This window comes from Crocuta crocuta, unplaced genomic scaffold (assembly GCF_008692635.1).
Source record: "Crocuta crocuta isolate KB4526 unplaced genomic scaffold, BGI_CrCroc_1.0 scaffold42, whole genome shotgun sequence".
In the NCBI taxonomy this organism is placed as follows: Eukaryota; Metazoa; Chordata; class Mammalia; order Carnivora; family Hyaenidae; genus Crocuta; species Crocuta crocuta.
Window position 1 is genome coordinate 1,319,329 of NW_027528744.1, and position 21,183 is coordinate 1,340,511.

A 21,183-nucleotide genomic window follows, 5' to 3' on the forward strand; every position below is an offset into this window, starting at 1 on the left:
GAGAGCCAGAAAGGGAGACACAGAATCCAAATCAGGCTCCAGGCTCTGAACTGTCAGTGTAGAGCCCGATCCTTTCACTTTCAACATGTGTGTTTGTGTGTAAAATGAGTCTCTTATAAGCAATTTATTGCTGTATCATTTAAATTTTTTTTAATGTTTTTATTTATTTCTGACACACACACACACACACACACACACACACACACACACACACACAAGGCATGAGTAGGGGTGGGTCAGAGAGGAAGGGAGGTACAGAATCTGAAGAGGCTCCAGGCTCTGAGCCAGCTGTCAGCACAGAGCCTGACACGGGGCTTGAACCCACAAACCGTGAGATCATGACCTGAGCCGAAGTCAAGTGCTTAACCAACTGAGCCACCCAGGTGCCCCTGTTGTATTATTTTTTTTTTAAATTCATTCTGACAGGCAGAGAAGGACAAATATCATATGTTTGCATGTATAGGAGGATTAGGAGGAACTTAACTGAGGAACAAGGGGGAGAAGAAGGGGGGGAATGGTGGGGGAAAGGGAGAGAGGCAAACCATGAGAGACTCTTGAATGTTGACAAAAACTGAGGACTGATGGATGTAGGGGGGAGGGGGCATGGGCGTAGAGGAGGACACTTGTGGGGATGAGCACTGGGTGTTATGTGGAAACTAATTTGACAAACTATTTGTAAAAAAAAAGAAATAAATAAAACATTAAAATAAATGAATAAAACAATTGCAAAAAAAATAAAATTCATTCTGACAATAGCAGGTTTTTAATTGCTGAGTTTAACCCATTTATTTTTATAGTGATTATTGATTATGTGATTATAAAAGTATTATTTCTGCCATTGTTCTATTTGTTTTCTCTTGGCCTTTTTTTGGTGGGGTGGTTCTTCACTTCCTTACATGCTGCCTTCTTTTATGTATATTTTTTAGTTATTTTCTTAGGGGTTACCATGGGGATTACAGTTAACATCCTAAATTTGTAAAAACCTTGTTTAAGGGTTTGTGGGTGGTTCAGTCAGTTAAGCATCTGCGTCTTGATTTCAACTCAGGTCATGATCTCACGCTTCATGGGTTCAAGTCCCATGTTGGGCTCTGCACTGACAGCATCGAGCCTGCTTGGGATTCTCTCTCTTTCCTCTCTCTCTGCCTCTCCCTCACTTAAGTGCATGCACTCTGTCTCAAAGTAAATAAATAAACATTAAAAAAAACTTGGTTGAATTGATACTAGTTTAGCTTCGGTTGAGCTTCATTAGCTTCATTAAGTCTACTCCTTTTAGCTTTATCCTCTCCTTTATATTGTTATCGTCACATATTGCATCTTTATGCATTGTGTGCCTGTTAAAATAGATCTATAATTATTTTTTGTGCATACCTGTTAAATAATACAGGAAATAAAAAGAGTTATATACCAAAAATTCAATAATACTAGGTTTTATACTTACCTATGTAGTTACCTTTACCAGTGATCTTTATTTCTTTGTATGACTTTGAATAACTGTGTAATATCCTTTCATTTCAACCTGAAGGACTTCTTTTAGCATTAGTTATAGAGAAGATCTACTTGGTAGTGATTCCCTTAGTTTTTGTTTTTTCTGGGACTCTCGTAATTTCTTTTTCACTTTTGAAGCATTGTTTTGCTGAATACAGAATTCTTGGTTGAGATTTTTTTCCTTTCAGTTTTTAAAAATATATTGTCCTCCTGTCATGTGGCCTTTAGAATTACTGATAACAAATAGGCTGTTAATCTTTTTTCAGGATGCTTTGTGTATTATGAATTGCTTCTCTGTCTCTCTTTTTAAAAAATTTTAAATTATTTATTTTGAGAGAGACAGAGTGAGTACAAGCAGGGGAGGAGCCGAGAGAGAGAGAATCCCAAGCAGGCTCTGTCACAGTCATTGCGTAAAGCCCAGTGCAGGGCTTGAACCCACAAAACTGTCGTGACCTGACCTGACGTCAAATGCTTAACTGACTGAGCCACCCAGGTGCCCTTGAATTGCTTTTCTCTTGCTGCTTTCAAGATTCTTTGTCTTTCACAGTTTGATAATAATGTATTATGGATTTCATTGTCCTCTGTAGAGTTTGTTGAGATTCTTGGGTGTGTATATTCATGTCTTTCACGAAATTTGGAAAGCAATATTCAATAATATTTTTTCTGCTCTTTTTCTTTTCCTGTGACTCCCATAATGTGAACATTGATATGTTTGATGATGTCCCATAGGTCTCTTAGGCCCCTGTTTATTTTGCTTTATATGTGTTTATTCTTTTCCTCAGACTGTGCAGTTATAGTTGCTGTGTTTTCAAATGTGATGATTCTTTCTTTTGCTTGTGCATATTTGCTGTTGAATGGCTTTCATGAATTTTTTTATTTTTTGTCTAGCTCCATAATTTCTACTTTTTTTATCATTTTAATAATTTCTCTTTTTTGGTATTCTTAATTTGTTCATATGTAGTTTTCCTAATTTCCCTTGATTCTTTGTCCATGGTTTTCTTCATCTCATCAAACATATCTAAGGAGGTAAATTAAAGATTTTGCCTACTAAGTTCAGTATCTAGGCTTTTAAAGGATGGTTTCTGTCACTTCCTTTTTTTCCTATGAATGAATAATATTTTCCTCTTTGTGTGCTTTATAATTTTCTTGTTGAGATCTGGAAATTTTGAATATTGTAATGTAATTCTGGAAATCAAATTCTTCCCTCTATACCAAGGAGTGCTATTGTTACTTGATGAAGGCTGCAGTGGCTCATTTGTTTAGTGACTTTTCTACTGTGGATTTTGAAAAGACTATTTCTTGTCATGTATGGTCACTGAAGTCTATATTCTATCTCTTTGGTCAGCTAGTGACCCGACAGAGATTTCCTTAAATATCTGGATCCAAAGAGAGACAAAAAGAATTTTTAAGAATACTATGTCTCTGTGACTTTCTCCAGTGATGCCAGTGAAGCATTCTGATGGGTTGAACCAATGGCTGTGTCTCTCTGCTAGCCCCCCAGTGAACTGCTATATAGATCAAAACACAGAACTTTGATTTTTGGAGGAGAAACTCTCTATTGCCCACCCTGATGCCAAAAAGCTGCATTAGGAATTTAGGCCATTGTCCCCACAGTTACTTTCAACAAGGCTTGTGGATTATAGCTGTCATGTGTAATGCTGAAATTCACTAAAACTTACTACTCTCTTTCTTTATCAAGTGCTCTTTTGGATGCTACCAGCGTTCAAGTAGACACCAGAGTTCTGAAATAGTTGATTCTAAGAGCTTTTTTTTTTTTTTTTTTTTTTTTTAAATTTACCAGCTTGGTAGTTGTTTTGGTGGAGGGACTGATTCTAGAGCTTCCTACTCTGCCATCTTCCATGACACCACTCCCTGCCATGTCCATTCTTAGAAGTGTTCCAGTTTGGAAAATAAGTTTTATGATCACCCATTGGTAAGTAAATGACAAGAGCAAGAGAGAGCGATGAAAAGAAACCATAAACCATGAGGATCATCAATAAATATTTACTGACTACAAAGAAGATAAGCTGTTCGATGAATGCTATAGAGTTTTCCTAGTTCCTAGTTTTAGTTCCATTTAGTTTATGCCTGTTGGGAGATTTTCATACCATGGTAACATGGGTGCAGTGAATGCTTTTGTTGGAGGGTTGACAAATCACATTCATTTGTATCCTGAGTTTACATAAGGGGTATTATAACATGTAAACTAAGAGATGGAATGAATCTGTGAAACAGCTATATCTCTTGTTGCTGACTTGGATGCCATATTGTCTGTCTTTCTACTTGTTCCGCCTTCTCAAATCTGTAGGTGGGTCATGAACAATTGCTTCATGGCTGTATGTAGTCGGCAGGCCTTATGTTGTGTAGGCCTGCTATAGACAATGCTCTTTAATTGGGCAGAAAAGTTGCTGCATTGGCTTCCCTCCCATTTCAAAAAGCTGAGTACATGCTGTTACTGCAGCAGTTTATCTATGCCAACTCAAGGAACAAGATCCTGGGATTGAAAATCAGACTAGGGGCTCCACATGGTGATAAGGACCATTGCATTTTGACTATCAAGTCGGATTACAGTTATAATCATAGGGAGGTGCTTTTTTGAACATGGGGTAATGTGCATTTACTCATTTTGGAAATTCACTAGACTTTAGGTGCTTTTACAGTTCCCCACTAAAGTTTTGGTAACTACTCAGAAAAAAAATAATAAAGTAACTTTGGGAAAAATGCTTTCAATGAGAGATCTTGCATTGACTGGCTGGCTAACTCTCCATCACTCTCGCACATACTCAGAATGCTACAAGTGATAGAAGTTTAATGTTTTCAAAACATAAATGAATAAAAGTAGAAAAGTGAAAATGATTGTTTCCTTTTTTTGTTCCATGTTAAACATTCATTATTAATTTTGGTAAAATGAAATAAAATAATTTTCTATTGCTATAAGTAGCCACATTTTATGGTTAAATTTAAACTTTAGAAAGGAGGTTGTGATGAAACACCCATCAGAATATCTGCTGTATCATATGAAAGGACTGCATATAGTATCTTGGTAGTATAAAGACTTCTTTAACATATTTTTAATTATAATGTATACATTATAATCGATGAAAGAAAATAGTTTAATCTTTCCCATAGTTCTCTGTGTGATTTTAACGCTCTGTATGTTTAGTATTAGTGCTTAAGCTTAATATTACTTTCTTTAGCATTAAAATTGTTAACACTGTAGCTTTGGTAATGCATGTTTGAATATTTAATTATGTTGCTATAAACAGCTTCACTAATGCTATATTTTCAGTGAATATGATGGGCCTTCTGTTAGTGCTGGCATTTGAGCAATTTTGCTTTCTATTTTTCTGTTGTATATACAATGCAAAGTATTCCCACCTGAGATTTCAACAAAATTTCACTTGGGAAACAGAACAAATTTGAAAGATGTTTTCTGTATGTTTCTCAAATCAAGCTTTGCTTTGAATCAAGCCAAATGATGAAAACATAGTCCAGCCTCCTTTCCAGCAGAATGCAATTACCTCTAAGGCCTATAGTAAAAAGACCAACTAATTGAGAACACTTGTCTTTGTTTTCAGTTAGCAAAACTTATTAAGAATGTCCATTTTCTGAATTCAAAAAGGTGGGTTTATTTTTAATGAATTAAAAATTGGGAGCTCTGAAAATTAAAGCATATGCAGGTTACTCTCTTCCTCAAGGGGACATATACTACTGCTGTGCTCGTGTGAAGTAATAATGAGATACCATAAGCAAACAGTAGATGATTCATGTCAGATGGTTCTTCAATAACGTTAGGGGGGAAAAAGCAGCTGATGTATGGGATATTGAAGGCAGATTAAGTTGTTAATGTATATTAGTATATTCTTAATTTCCTTTTAATTGAAAAAGACATATTGACTTTAATTAGAACCATTTCACAGGAACTGTCAATTAGCACATGTCAAACTAGTTAATTCAGAACAGAATTCTTTTAATTAGGGTCTGCTTTCCTTTAACTATGGGGCCAATGAAATCAGCCTTTCCTTATCTAGATTTTAAATGTCTCTAAGACATATAATACAAATGTAGACTCTTATCTATTATTAGAAGCCCATATGGATAACATTAAAATGATGTTGCTGGCATTGTTCATGCAGCACAAATCAGAGTCCCTTTATGACTGTTAGAAAAAAATGGCTTTGAACAAAGACTATTTTAAATACCAGATTTATCCTACTTTAAAGAGACTACAAAATTTATGACATGCATGTTCACATTTAAAGTATTATTTAATACGTCTGCTCAAATAAATGGGCCTATTCAAACGTTTTGTGTGTTCTATCAGCCGAAGACACATAAAACATTGTCAAGCCATACAGCAACATTTTTTCCTTAAATGAACTGTAATCAAAAAGGGAAAACAGACTGATTTTTTTTTTGCACAACATAAAAATAGCATTGTTAACTTTCATTGCATCCAAAGATTTAATACGAATAGTTGATACAGTGACTAAACCACTGGTATGAGCTAATGTGATCTTAGTAATCAAACAGTGTAAAATCTGAAACTTGGCTTTTTCTTAATGTAATGTTGTGTAATTGCAGCATTTTAGTTACAGTTGGCATGAGAATGAGCACATACAGTGAGTTTGGTGGGGCAGGGCTATATGGTGTTCACCTACGAAATAGTTATCCTCAGTATTAAAGGGAGATTTAAAGTGGTGTATAAAAGAAAATTAATGTGAAATCTAGCTTACTTTATCATGTAAGATTTAGCTGCTGTTTTACTGAGTGAGACTAAGCAAGGATTACAGAAATCAATAAAAAAGAATATTTAATAAGCCAGTCCGGATTCCAAAGAGAATTATCTAGTATATATCCTCATATTTGTTCATTTGTGATAGGTACATTTAATGATAACCATACTGTTCCTTACTGAAGTGTGATGTAGTGTAGACATGTCAGTAGCTGAATTTTGTGACAGTTGAATGGAAATATTTTAGTACACTTCTAATTTTGATTAACAGGCAAAACACAAGGGGAGTACACAGAAAGATGAAAAAAACAACCCAAAAAACCCTTTTTCCTTCCAGAGTTGACCTCATTCTTCTGAACTGTTCTTAGAGCTACCTCTGCTCTTTACTGTGGGTTTGAGAGACACAACTTTGATTTAGTATGCCCATATTTTATTTCAGTCTATAGCTTTTAATTCTCTTGGTGCCATATAGTTACTTGAGTCTGTGATAAAAGATATTAATCCTCTTCCCGGAAAAATGTACATAGGCAGACATGCACTAAATGTTTAGGGTGGGAAATCTTTATGAAAAATAATTTGGTATAGCCTGCTGAAAGATGTAACCTCAGTTTGATATAATTGACTACTTGTAGTGTTGCAGACACTATGCCTGGTCTGGGAATATAACAATGAGCAAGATGAGCAACCTTAACATCTGAGTAACTGTGACAAATTATTAACACATTTTCAGAAATTACTGTGTGATTCTTTTTTTTTTTTCTGTCTATTTTACTTTTTGGACTGGTTAAAATTTGACCTATATTTATTAATCTTCATCAAATTTTAAATCTGACAAGATTGACAATTTTATATAAAAATTGCCTGAAAATGTAAGTATTGAAACAGTAGATGGGACTAATTTTATAAGTTTAATTCAACAGATTTTATTAATCATTTCCCTCTTAATTATAATTCTATTTTGGTTAATAATCTTAGGTGATATTAATTAATGATATAATTTTGATCCATCTTTTTCTGTTTATTCACTTAAATTATATAATTTATAATAATTTATGAAGAAGACATAAGGCGTACTAATACAGTTTTTATGAATTAGCCTTAAACTCTAAACTGTGTGAATGATCTTGGGTGGGGTGCTAATTAATTTCTTGATTATCTTTGAGTCACTTATTTATGCTGTGCCAGGGTTTAAACTTGAACACATTTTTGAGTAATACATGCATGAAATCTGTTACTCCAGAGATAGTATTAATTCCTTTGTAACTTCAGAGGGGTCATTTTGGATGTGTGTGTGCACATGTGCATGTTTAATCTTTGAGTATGCTATAGTACTGTTATGTATGTATAAAACATACTTGCATACTTAATGTGCTTTTAGTCCCACTTTTCTCCTTGGTTGTACATAGCAGTTTAAACCACCTTGTCTGTTCCAGGGGCACCCTAGGGTGGCTCAGTTGGTTAAGCGTCCTACTTTCATGCATGTCATGATCTCATGGTTCCTGAGTTCGAGCCCCACATTGGGCTCTGTGCTGACAGCTCAGAGCCTGGAGCCTGCTTCACATTCTGTGTCTTCCTCTCTGTTTGCCCTTCCCTGCCCGCTCTCTGCCTCTGTCTCTCTCAAAAAGAAAAATAAATTAAACAAAAATTTTAAAAATGCCTTGTCTGTTCCACCTTTTGTAAAATTGACTTTGGTGTATGTCAGCCACAAAAATTTTGATCTTTGAAAATTTACAGGATCCATGAGCCTTAACTTGGTTTAATCATCTTAATGGTATAGATGGTATAGGTTATATATGTTGGTAAAAATAGGCAAAAATTACTCAGAGCATATGTTTTTGAATCAAAACCATAGCCATTTTATTTATTTATTTACTTATTTTTAGAGAGATAGAGGGTGCACGAGAGCGAGGGGTAGAGTGAGAGTGAGAGAAAGAGAGAGAGAGAAGCGAGGCTCACTTGGAGCTCCTGTTTTTACTTGAAGCAGTTTGTGCTCATCTGAAGTGGGGCTTGAGCTCACCTGAAGTAGGGCATGAGCTTACCTGATGGGGGTGCTCATGCTCACCTGATGGGGGGTTCGAGCTCATTTCAACTGGGGCTCGTGCTCACCTGATGTGGGACTTGAACTCACTAACTGTGAGATCATGACCTGAGCTGAAGTCAGTTGCTTAATGACTGAGACACTCAGGTGCCCCAAACCATACCCATTTAACCGACTTGATTAGCAGCATTTTAACAGATTATTTAAATTATTAGGAGCTATGATTTCTTTTTTTTTCTTTTCTTTTTTTTTTAAATAGTTTATTGTCAAGTTGGTTTCCATGTAACACCCAGTGCTCATCCCCACAAGTGCCCTCCTCCATGCCCATCAACCCCCTTCTCCTCACCCCCATACCTATCAGTCCTCGGTTTGTTCTCAACATTCAAGAGTCTCTCATGGTTTGCCTCCCTTCCTCTCTTCCCCCATTGCCCCCCTTCTTCTCCCCCACAGTCCTCCATTAAGTTCCTCCTAATCCTCCTATATGTGCAAACATATGGTAGCTGTCCTTCTCTGCCTGACTTATTTTGCTCAGCATAACACCCTCAAGGTCCATCCATGTTGCTACACATGGCCAGATTTCATTCTTTCTCATTGCCATGTAGTATTCCATCGTCTAGATAAACCACATCTTCTTGATCCATCCGTCCGTTGATGGACACTTAGGCTCTTTCCATGTTTTGGCTATTGTTGAGAGTACTGCTATGAACATTGGGGTACATGTGCCCCTATGCATCAGCACTCCTGTATCCCTTGGATAAATTGCTAGCAGTGCAATTGCTGAGTCATAGGGGAGTTCTGTGGTTAATTTTTTGAGGAACCTCCACACTGTTTTCCAGAGGGGCTGCACCAGTTTTCATTTCTACCAACAGAGTAGGAGGGTGCCTGTTTCTCCACATCCTCACCAGCATCTAGAGTTCTCAGATTTGCTCATTTTAGCCATTACGAGCTATGATTTCAAATAGCCTTATCCAAATAAGAAAACTATTGAAATCACTGGAATATTTTATGTAAAGGGAAGTAACTTTCAGATTAAAAATTTAATTATTGGATTTTAAGAGTTAATTGGAAATTTTCTTAATTTTTTCATCAACTTCTTTATCCTTAATCAACATCATATTGATTTTAATAGGGACTAAACGTGCCACCCTGAATGAGAAATTTCTTTACTCCATTTTTATGTAACTATCCCTACTCCTACAACCTCTGACATGCACTTTTTTCTACCTATTGATCAGTTGTTTAAACATATTAATTATATATTATAATCTAGTAAATTTAATTTTTTATATCTTGAGAGTATGTTCATGTATCTTTTGGAAAGTGACAGAGAGATATTGTATTTGTTTATATGGTCAGCCAGGCTCAGGTTAGTTTGGTTCAGTACCACAAGTATTTTTTAGGGACTCCTGGGTGCCTCAGTCAGTTAGGCATCTGACTCTTGATTTCGGCTCACGTCATGATCTCATGGTTTATGAGTTTGAGCCCGCAGTGGAAGTGCAGAGCCTGTGTAGGATTCTTTCTCTCTGCCCCTTCCTTGCTCATCCTATCTTTCTCTTAAAATAAATAAACTTAAAAAAATTAAAAAACATAGAAAAAAAAGTGTGTATAAAAACCTCTTATTCAGAAACCGTTAATGTTTGGCACCGTCTGGTTGAACATTAGTTAAAATGTTTATTTGCCTTTCCCTTGACTATGCAGAATCTCATTAAAAACTAGTAATTTTTAGTAAATTATCAGTTCCCTTTTCAAAATTATTTAATGCTTTATAGTTGAAATGTTTTTTTTAAGTGTATATACTTACTTTGAGAGAGAGTGAGTAAGCAAGAATGAGGGTGGAGTATAGAGAGAGGGAGAGAGAATACCAAACAGGCTCTGCACTGTCAACATGGGACTTAATCAATCCCATGACCCTGAAATCATGACCTGAGCTGAAATCAAGAGTCAGACACTTGACTGCCTGAGCCACCCAGGCGCTCCTATAGTTGAAATATTTTCAATACTGTTTTCTAACGCAAGGTGAATAATCCCATCGTTACAGTTATTAGCTTAATTTCCTTCTCTGCTATCATTAGGGGTTCTGCCATATAGAAAAGCTGGGTTCACATTCCAGTATCACTATTTACTAGCTTTATAAACTTAGATAAATTGCTAACTTCTGAGATTCAGTTCCCTCCTCTGAAAAATGGGGATAATGATACCTACTTTATAGTGTTGTATGGATTGAATGGAATCTGTAAAGGGTTTAGCATCTTGTCTTTTACATACTCACTAAATACTTGTTCCCAGCCCTTTTTCAGTTTTGTTGTATTAACTGCCTCTTCTACTGAGAAATTTATTGTTAAATAGATTCACTTCTGTATGGAAATACAAATTGTTAGCATGAATGCTCTACTAGTTTGATAGTTAATAGATATTAACATGGGAAGGTACTTGGGTGCCTTTGGTCTTTGGTGCTTCAGAAGAATCTAGCTGATGACAGTCACCTACTTATGACCAGCAGTCCTTTATTCACTGTTTGTGTGAAATATATTTTATGAGTGTCACTTAGTAAAATGCTTTTGACAAACACCGTTTGTTTATAATAGTTCAATTGTAGAATATTAAAAAACATTTTTTATTAGCTCTCTGACCAGTGTGGGAATTTAACTCATGACCCCAAGATTAAGAGTCTCATGCTGTACCAAATGGGCCAGTCAGGTGCTCCCAAATATTCTTGAATAGCAATATTAGCGACTAAAAATGTGAAAAAAGATGTATAAAAAATAACCTATAATTGTACCAACTAAAGGAAATCACTGTAAATATTTTGGTGTGTTTTATGTGTATGTGCTGGGAATTTTATTAGGTCATTACATTTTATTCATGATTGTGATTTAAATGGCTCTACAGTATTCATTTTTTAAACTAAGTTCTTTTAAAAAATTTTAAGAAATATTTTATATATATTTGAGAGGGAGACAGAGTGCAAGTGGGGAAGGGGCAGAGAGAGGGAGACACAGAATCTGAAGGAGGCTCCAGGCTCTGAGCTGTCAGCACAGAGCCTGATGCGGGGCTCGAACCCCTGGACTGTGATATCATGACCTGAGCCAAAGTCAGATGCCTAACTGACTGAACCACCCAGATGCTCCTAAACTAAGTTCTTTTTAAAGTTTGTGTTTTTTACTTGCTCCACTAAGTTAGTATGAATATCTTTATATATATAAAGTTTATGTGCATTTCTTAGTATTTCTTTAGGATAATTCTTATGAGTAGAATTACTGATCAAAGAGAATTAACATTAACATTTGATATATATTAACCCAAGTTGCTTTCCAAAAAAGTGTCAATTAATACTCCCACTAGCCCCAAATATGACCTCTGACAAAAGAATGAATTGCTTTTTGAATATACAGTTTGGCAAGTTGTTAAGTCGGTTGATTAATATATAGTTTTTGGCTAATTGATTCTTTCCTAATTGATTCAGTTTGGCACTAATTTAGGAAGAGGTCAAATAACATTATAATGATCCATGTGATCTTTCCTGGGATTTTCTAAAGATAGCTTTTGATTTGAAAGTAATGTTTAAAGTAACATTTTGTGTAAGTGGTAGCTGGTATGCTAATTTGACTTAGTCATATCTTGATTTTTATTTGTGTTTTGAGGTTTCTTTGGGCTAATTTCTATAGCAATTTTTAGAGGAAAATGAGATTCTTCTAATGTGCAATTAAAGTATTTGCATTATTGGCAATATATGGAGAGAAACTTAAGGGTAAAAATCAGCTCATTTTATTCTGTAGTAAAATCAGAAATAGGAAAAAATATGCTAACATGATAATATCTAATGAGGGAAATATTCCATGCAGATGTCTTTTTTTATGTGGGTAACATCACGATACAAACATGTTACTAGGAATATACAGCCGCTTACAAAAAAGATATACAATATGAGTTTAGAATTTTAATAAATTCTCTTTTAAAGGTGATTTAAATCTTTAGATAATGTAAGACTTGAGATTTCAACTAAGATGTAATGTCTCCATATGCTACTTCTGAGACTTATTTAGATATTTTTTTCTTGCTTAGCTGCATTTATTGCAGCTTCTAATATAGGGAATTGCGAACTGGGTCCTGTATGATAGATCTTTTATGGGACACAGAAATATAATTTTATTTAGTTATATTTGAAGCTTCTATCTAGATACATTGCAACCAATATTATTCTTACTATCATAAATAGATAACAAAGTCACAAGCTCTCAAGTTAACAAAAAGGTCATGTGAAAGGAAAAGAGACACTATTCTTGTTTTTGCTGTTGTCAGTAAGAATTTTTACATTTTCTTTGTACATGGGCACCTTTTCATGTTTATTATACTACATTGATAGCGCTGTCACATTTCATTAAGTTAACGCCAACTTAGTGAGAATGGGAAAAAGAATATTTTGTTGCTACTACTATGACCCTAGATTTTTATCTTGTAAATACATAATGTTTTATATAAGTTATGAGTTATTTGACAATAAGAATGCTTTCAGGACTTGTATTTTGTTTTAATCTAGATTAGGCTGCTAAATAAGCTAAATTTGGACCTCTCCCTTCGTGGTCGGTAAATATGTTGTATCAATACAGACAAGACAAGCATTTCTTATATTTTGCACTTGTCATTTTTTTGTACTGAATATATGTCAGTGAAGGCACAACTTTGGTAAGGAATGGGGAGATATGTATATATATATGACCACCTTTTTGCATTGGTAATAGCATCCTTGGTCTGGAAACTAAGAAAAGCAGGTAATAAAGCCACACTGGTAGCTACTCATAGTTTATGTAAACCCTATCCGATCTGATCGTATCCTATACTTGAATGTGCAATGACAGAGACAGGGAGTGTGGGTGTGGGGAATTGAAAAGATGAAACAAGGAAAGGTGTAGAGAATAATGTTCTAGGCTTTTGATTTTTAATTTGTAGAATTAACTTTTTTTCTCTTCAGTCTTGAAATTATGGTTATAATTGGAGTTAATTTAATCATAGTTACCAAAGTAATGGAATAAATCATTTAAGACTTGGTATCTTTTTGTTATTAAGTATATTCATTAGCTGTAAGTAGGTCATCATGTAGTTTATAAATTTTAATGCCTTGTCATTTGTAAATATACCTGATGTTAAAAAATAAGCCCAGTTCTTCTTATTTGGATTTTCTTTACTCTCTAGGATTAATGGGCAAAACATGAACTTCACTATGAATTTCTCCTGAAATTCTGATTTAAACTTTACTTTTTCAGGACTCATTTTGAATTACGGAGATCATGTTCTACCTGTAACCTCTTGTGGGAGGATTTCCAAAAGAGTAAGTTGACTTTTTGGGATATGATATTTTGGGAAACATTTGGCTGAAATAATAGATGCTATTATGTTGGCTCCTGCTCATGTGTTAGAGATTATTCTTCAAAGAGTCCAGTTTGAATGCCATTGTCATTTGGTGAGGGGTGGGGATACACAATCATTTATAAGCCTGATGGTACTGTTTGTCAGTTTTCATTGTTTTTAAACTTTAATAGGCATCAGGATCCATTTAATAAAAAAAGGTAATGTCTGGCTTAGGATTTTAGCAAATATATTTTGGTGGATATATCATGAATTTTTTAATGGAGTGTGAGGATAAAAATCAAAGATATTTTTTTTTGTAACCTGGTGGCTATAGTTAACAATATGATATTTGTACTTTAAAATATGTTAAGAGGATAGATCTCCTGTTAAGTGTTCTTAGGACATAAAAACAAAGACACAAGAGAACACTAGGAAAGTTTTGGAGATAATAGATATGTTTATAGTATTTTTTATTTTCAAATTTTTCTTTTTTAAAAAATGGTTTATAAAATTTTATTTCTGAGAGAAAGACAGCATGAGCAGGGGAGGGTCAGAAAGAGAGGGAGATACAGAATTTGAAACAGGCTCCAGGCTCTGAGCTAGAGCTGACACGGCTCTGAGCTGTCAGAGCCTGACACGGGGCTTGAAGCCATGAACCATGAGGTCATGAACTGAGCCGAAGTCGGACGCTTAACTGACTGAGCCATCCAGGCGCCCCTGTTTATAGTATCTTGATAGTGGTGATAGTATCAGGTGTGTATACATATGTCCAAACTTATCACAATGTATATGTTAAATATTTACAATTTTTATATGTCAATTATACTTCAATAAAGATAAAATGAATGTTGATTGTATTTTAAAGACATATTCTGGAGAAGGAAGACAAAAATATTAAACAGATGAAGTCATAAAGCATTCAGTTCTTGATGTATGAGTTTGTGAAAAGGAATGGCTTCATGATTCTTTGTCTCATTCTGTTGCCTTCATGATGAGTACTTGATACTACTAATAATGATGTTGGTGTACTCCTTGGCATTTAAAGGAGTATAAAATGTATTCCTTACAGTTTCTCATTAGAGAACTTTTCTTCTGCTGAGGCTACTGATTCACAGGGGAAAAAAAAAACCTCTTTGGGTATAATCTACAAATGATTATGCCCAAAACAACCTCTTTGGATGTAATCTACAAAATAGTTTATGACAGAGGAAGCAAAAGTGGAGGAGGTAGAGATGGTGAAGAGATGGCAAAAGTGGGTAGACACTGAGAGAGGAAATGTTAGAAGAAGGAAGATGAGAGAGAATGGGTGAGATTAAAAAAAGAGATTTTTCTCCTTTTGGCTTAGGCCTCAACCAACTGTGGCCTGGCTTTCTTCCTTTTGCATCCATCCTGATGATCATCCTCCAGCTAGTAAAAATCTCTCTAATTCTAGTGCTAATCCAGTTCCTCCAGACTTTTACCTTCGGCATCTGTAGGTATTCTAAGTTTATATAGATATATATATATATAGATATTGTATAGATATAGATATAGCTATCACTGGTCTTTGTATTCCTCATTCCATTGTCATTTGTAAGAAAGCCTTCTTTATTTTTTAAAAAAAATTTTTAATGTTTATTTTTAAGGGAAGGAGAGAGAGTACAAGCAGAGGAGGGGCAGAGAAAGAGGGAGACACAGAATCTGAAGCAGGCTCCAGGCTTTAAGCTGTCAGCACAGAGCCTGATGCAGGACCTGAACCCATGAACTGTAAGATCATTACCTGAGCTGAAGTTGGAGGATTAACCAACTGAACCACCCAGGTGCCCCTAGGAAGCTGTCTTGAATATTGAAATAATCCCACTTAGTTAATGAACAGATTCACTGTGAATAATAATAATGTGTCACTTTATGCCAGGAAGTGTTCTAGGCTCTGGATATACAAAAGTTAATGAGATGAAGTCTCAATTCCCATTGAGCTTATGTCACAACAGATGAATAAGTATATATTTGAATTGCTATGGGGAGGAAAAAAAGCAAATTAAGGGGATAGAGAATAACAGAACATGCTACTTTAGAAAGGGTAGTTAAGGAAATTTTGTCTGTGGAGGTGATATTTAAACAGAAATCTGAATGATGTGAGGGAGCAAGCTGTATGGGTTTCAGGGCAGTATGTACTTATTGAGACAAGTGCATAGGCTTATATTTGATGTCTTCAAGGGTCAGCAAGAAATGCAATGGATGGATGGGGAGAGTTGTAGGAAACAATGTTAAGAGTTAGGCAGAGGCAAATAATGAAAAGCCTGATAGACCACAGTAAAGTTCTTGGATATTATTTTAAGAGTGATGGTAAGTCATTAACACCTAGAGGGTTGACATCAAGGAGGCAAAGTGGACTCACTTCATGCTAGGAATATTTTTTTCAAATGAGAGAAGAACTGCAATGTATCAGAATTCTTATGTATTTACCAGATTGCATTTATTAATACAAATACTGCAGTAAAAATGGGAAATGGTTCAGGGACAGCTTACACTGAGTGACATTACTGAAGGTCTGTTTTACCTTCAGAAGAGTACTACAGTACCATAATGAGATAGGTGACTATTCTCCTGGGAAGGTTTCATTGATAAGTTCTTCTAAAGGCCAGAAGAAGTGAAGTCAGTGGTAGCTAATATAGCAAATATTTTTGTGGGCTTATTAATTATCAGACACTGTGCTGGTTGTTTTTGCAAATGTTAGGCTGTGCAGCAATTTGTCCCCATTTTATGGATCAGAATATGAAAGTGCAGAGGTCCTATTGTGCCACAATTGCTGTAACTATTTGGTTGAGTTTTTGAATATTCACCCTAAAGTAAGGTCCTTGCCTGAATTGCTGGGATTAATTGCAACTGTGTAGATCTGGGTATTAGTACATGTTTAATCAGACAATGTGCTGTTAAATTTCTAAGAATATATTAAAGAGGTAATTAAGAGTCTTGTATTTACTTTAAAACATATACTTTCTAATTTTCTGAAAATTAGAGGACTAGGTATGTGGTCATTTTATAAAAATTAGAAATATTTGTTTTACTATAAATAATAACCAATTATGGAAATAGCCCAAATGTCCATCAACTGATGAATGGTTAAACAAAATGTGCAATGGAAGATTACTAGACAATGAAAAAGAATTTAATCTTGTCATTTGCCGCAATATGGACGGAACTAGAGTATATTAAGCTAAGCAAAATAAGTCAATCAGAGAAAGACAAATACATGCTTTCACTCATGTGGAATTTAAGAAATAAAACAGATGAACATAGGGAAAGGGAAGGAAAAATAAGATAAAAACAGAGAGAGAGGCAAACTATAAGAAAATCTTAACTATCGACAACAAACTGAGGGTTGATGGAAGGGAGGTGGGTGAGGGGGATGGGCTAAATGGGTGATGAGCATTAAGGAGAACACTTGCTGGGATGAGCAGTGTGTGTTATATGTAAGAAATGAATCATTAAATTCTATACTTGAAACCAGAACTACATTATATGTTAACTAAATTGAATCTAAAAAAGAAATACAATTTTTAAAATGCACACACATTTATACACACACTGTGACAATATCTGCTTCCACCTTGTTAATACCTCAGATTAACACTTTTCTCAGTGTGAAAAATGAATTCTGGTGGTACTCTTACTGTATTTATTTAAATAGTTGCAGAATGAGTAAATTTTACTCATTTTGTTTAGTGTTACCAATTGTTTGGGCTTGCCCTAAGATAGTTTATTACCTGCAGATCAGCTTGAGAAACTTAATAAATGTGTTTGATAATTCAGTTTATTAGTGATATTGTTACAGAAGTCCTCTGAAGAGCTTGGTCTATCGTCTCTTGAATAGTAGTGATTTGAAGTCTTATACTCTGGTAGCCTATCTGTAGGGCATATTATCAAATCCAACATTTATTCGGTATAATTCATCTAAAGAAAGAACATAAAATGCTTCCCCCTTCCCATGATAACCTCCCTGCTTACAGCAGACTATAGAAGACCATCTCAGTCTACAATGTCTCCTGTTCAAGGGATATACTTTTTGCTCTTTTATACTTTGAAACTCACTTTTTCTGTCTTGAGCTTCTATTTTGTCCAGGTGACTGAAATTTTAATCTTAGGGGTTTCTTTCTTTTTCCTTTTATCTTACCTCTGCTAATTCTTGGATGGGGGTAGTGGCTTGTACTAGACATCTTCATCGTTCCACGATGGTGGCATTTGCAGAGATGTTCATCCTTCATTTTGATTTTGAAGTTAGTTGGTCATCATAGGTTGCTGCACATTCATCATTTGCATCCACAAGGTATTAGCTGGTAAAACAACTCTTCTTATAATTTCCATGCTAATGACAAAACTGTAATCTTTCTGTGGTCCCCAAACTTCATGAAGATATGGAGAATTCTGTGAGACTTCCCCTTGTCTGAGCTTTGCTGGGCCTGAATAGGGCTTGGAAAATTCTGAGGATAATATCTCACTTGCCCCTTACATTATCCAAACAGTTCTGTGGGATCTTCCTACCTCCCTGAGTCTGTACCCCGGAAGTGGGATGCAGATTGCCTGTGTTCTCTTATAAAAACAATGTCTAAATCCATCATTCCTTTGACTCTTCTTTTCCCCATTCAAGGATTTTCAAGTCTAGAGGGTGAGGAAACCTTTTGTCTTTGCTCATTTTGTTTTCAAGGTGTTCTTTTTTTAAAAAAATTTATTTACTTATTAATTTATATCCAAGTTAGCATATAGTGCAACGATGATTTCAAGAGTAGATTCCTTAAAATGCCCTCACCCATTTAGCCCACCCCCCCCAACAATCCCTCTAGTAACCCTCTGTTCTCCATATTTAAGAGTCTCTTATATTTTTGTTCCCCTCCCTGTTTTTATATTATTTTTGCTTCCCTTCCTTTATGTTCATCTGTTTTTTACCTTAAAGTCCTCATATGAGTGAAATCATATGATATTTGTCTTTCTCTGACTAATTTAGCTTACCATAATACCCTCTAGTTCCATGTAGTTGTAAATGGCAGGATTTCATTCTTTTTGATTGCCGTTGTGTGTGTGTGTGTGTGTGTGTATACATATATATATATGTATATGTATATATACACATATTTACATCTTCTTTATCCATTCCTCCATTGATGGACATTTGGGCTCTTTCCATACTTTGGCTATTGTGGATAGTTCTGCTATAAACATTGGGGTGCATGTATCCCTTCGAAACAGCACACCTGTATCCCTTGGATAAATACCTAGTAGTGCAATTGCTGGGTCACAGGGTAGTTCTGTTTTTAATTTTTTGAGAAACCTCCACACTGTTTTCCAGAGTGGCTGCACCAGTTTGCATTCCCACCAGTAGTGCAAAAGTGATCCTATTTCTCTGCATCCTTGCCAACATCTGTTGTTGCCTGAGTTGTTAATGTTAGCCATTCTGAAAGGTTTTTTCAAGGTGTTTTAAATCTGTTTTCTGTGCTAGATGTTGCACATACATAGGCTGAATTTGACCCACAGAAGTTCATTTTACTTGGGTAATATTTAAAGAATAGGGAAAATTCACATAAAAATCTGAATTTCCAAATTTTTTTCCTGTGGGGGAAGAATGATCTGGCAACATGGGACCCATATTTCTATATGATAAAAATCATTTGGAGCTGGATAGTGGCTCCTTACAGGGTTTGCTCATTCCAATCCCATTTCCTTTTTTGTTTTGTATTACTCATCTGCCTGACTTGGTAAGCGTGCTTTGAATCCTTCCCGTTATTCTGAAGGCCCAGGATTTTGGAATTCATAGGTTAGGAAAAAGACTCCTTATTTCTACTTTCTGTTGTCACTGTTTTCCCTGAGGCAAGATAAGCTTATCTACTGCTTGAATAGAGGAAGAATCTAAGAATAAGGGAAAAAAATTGGCGAGTATTTAAAAAATGTTAAACTACTACAGGATTTTTTAAGAGTTTTAATTATTTTAAAAATTTTTATTTATTTTGAGAGAGAGAAAAAGAGAAAGTTGGGGGTGGGGGGTGGAGAGAATCCCAAGCAGGCTCTACACTAACAGCATAGAGCTCAATGACAGGCTCAAATTCATGAGCCATGAGATCATGACCTGAGCCAAAATCAAGAGTTAGTGCTTAGGGGCACTTGGGTGGTTAAGTCAGTTAACCATCGGACTTCAGCTCAGGGCCTCCCTCCTTCTCCCTCTGCTGCCTGGGTTCGTCCTTTCTCTCTCTCTCTCTCTCTCTCTCTCTCAAAAATAAATAAACTTTTATTAAACAATTAAAAAAAAAGAGTCAACACTTAACTGACTCAGCCAACCAGGCACCTCTTATTTAATAAAAATGTTTTGGAGCATTTCAGTGGCTCATTTGGTTGAGCATAGGGACTCTTGATTTTATGTCATGTCATGATCTTGAGGTTTGTGAGATTCAGCCTTGACAGCACAGAGCCTGCTTGGGATTTTCTGTCTCTCCCTCTCTCTCTGTCCCTTTCCCACCTCTCTGGAAGTAAATAAATAAACTTAAAAAAATGTTTTGTCAAGTTGATTTTTAAAATTCAGCTTTATTCAGATACAAGTTATATGAAGTTCACCACTTGTAAAGATGTAGTTCAAACTGTTTTCCAAAGTGGTTGTATCATTTTACATTCCCACTAGTGATGTATGAAGGTTCACCTGCTCCAGTCTTGTTACCATTTAGTGTTATCAGTGTTTTAATTTTAGTCAACATATCTAGTAGATATGTTGTATTTGGTTACATCTCATCATAGTTTTGTTTGCATTTTCCTAGTAATTAGTGATGTTGAACATCTTTTCATCTGCTTATTTTCCATTTGTCCATATTTTTTGATAACTGTTTAAATGTTATATTTTTAAAAATATTGAGTTGTGATTCTTGAGTGATAAGAACTCTTCAGTATTATGGATTAAAATCCTTTATCCATTTCATCTTTTGTTAAGTATTTTCCCTCATTTGCTTTTCTTAATGGTCTTTTGGAAAGCCGGTTTGCTCATTTTCTTTTTTTTATTGTTTTTTAATGTCTTTATGTCCTATCATAAGAATTTAACTGAGGGTCACAAGATTTTCTCATATGTTTTCTTCAAGATTTTTATAGTTTTTGCTCTAACTTTTATGTCTACAATCCATTTGGGGTTAATTTTTTATATAGTGTGAGGTAAGGGTAGAGTTTTATTTTTTTACATGTGACTGTATGGCTCTCTTTGTTAAAAGAGACCACTTTTTCCTCATTGCATTAATTTGATGCATTGAAAATTAGTTTATCATAGATATATTCCTTTTTGTTATTAACATTTTTTCAATGTTTATTTTTGAGAGAGAGAGAGAGCACAAGTGGGGGAAAGGGCAGAGAGAGAGAGATGGGGAGCACAGAATCTGAAGCAGACTCCGGGCTCCGCGCTGTCAGCACAGAGCCCTATGCGGGGCTCGAACTGACAAACTGCAAGATCATGACCTGAGCTGAAGTCAGATGCTCAACTGACTGAGCCACCTAGGCGCCCCTATCATAGATATATTCTGACTTATATTCTGTATCATTGACCTATATGTCTTTCTTTTAGTTGGTATTAGACCAT

The 21,183-nt window shown here is 35.3% G+C and overlaps 1 long non-coding RNA gene across 6 annotated transcripts in view; it reads left to right on the forward strand.

Moving 5' to 3' along the window:
• The window catches only part of LOC144224378 (uncharacterized), a 134,157-nt gene that overhangs the window by 73,120 nt on the left and 39,854 nt on the right, over window positions 1–21,183 (forward strand). For all 6 annotated transcript variants that reach the window (XR_013333032.1, XR_013333035.1, XR_013333031.1 and 3 more), the window contains one exon: window positions 13,520–13,584. This is a non-coding gene — a long non-coding RNA (uncharacterized LOC144224378). The remainder of the gene's footprint in view (window positions 1–13,519; window positions 13,585–21,183) is intronic.